Raw genomic sequence first — 1,058 nt, forward strand, 5'->3', positions numbered from 1 at the left:
TAACAGATACCAACATAAACCATTTGATAAAACATACTTACAGTTTTGGGTGTTTTAAGTGAGATCCTTAAAGAAGCAGCCTCTGTTATCTGACTTTATTTTTTAGAGATTCATCAAAATAAAAAAAAGAACATAAAAAATTCAGAAAAAGTAAAATATTCTGTGTTTCAGTGTGAAGATCTGAGTGGATGAAACTAAAAGCAGCTCCCAGGCCTGTCTGAGTGGCTGCAGACTTACTTCTAGATTTGTTTTTGTTCTGCACACCAGGAACCTCAAGTTGCATCAACTAGATGAAAATGTGCATCAATTAATTCCATTTTCCAACCTGCCATGAAATACTGCTATGTTTTTCATAGGACAGAGTATAAAATCAAACTAATGTTTGAACACTTTCCTATTTTTATCGAATGTGTCAGACATATGCAGCAAAACATTTCTGACATCACTGATTATTGTAGCTTTAATGTGAACCCCAGATGTCACTAATTAACAACGTGCCATAAATCCAGGCCTCAACTTAATTTAGCATCACCTTGAACAGAAAGACCACTGAAGAATATATATTTGCAAACAAAGTCAGGCATGAAGGGATTAAACACATGTATTTCCTCCCCTGGGGCTAAAACCGACTAGCAGTAGCGCACTTGAACCCACATGCGTCGCTGCATGCTGAAGGTTGCAGGAAAAAAGAAAGTCCAAATTATTTGTCCTTGAATTATGATTATATTAAGTAGAACATAATACAAGGGACAAACTGATTACATCTATGGGCTTTTAGCATGAATCTCATACAGAGCAAGCAACCAGGCTGTGAGGAAGGGAAACCTCATGCAGAACTAGACTGTTACATATATGGGGAAACCATTGCAACCAAAAAGTTACCCGTTTCACAGATTAAAACAAGAAGAAATTATTTTGCCTCTGTGGAACAGGACCACTTACCATTTGGCAAAGGTAGGCGATTGCCTGGGGCCCCCAAGGTGTCGGACTGAATACTTATAAAAAAAAAAAAATCCACATCCATTCTTATCTAACTGTCTCACAAATGACTAAAATGG

The sequence above is a fragment of the Oryzias melastigma genome, linkage group LG5 (assembly GCF_002922805.2).
Source record: "Oryzias melastigma strain HK-1 linkage group LG5, ASM292280v2, whole genome shotgun sequence".
Lineage (NCBI taxonomy): Eukaryota > Metazoa > Chordata > Actinopteri > Beloniformes > Adrianichthyidae > Oryzias > Oryzias melastigma.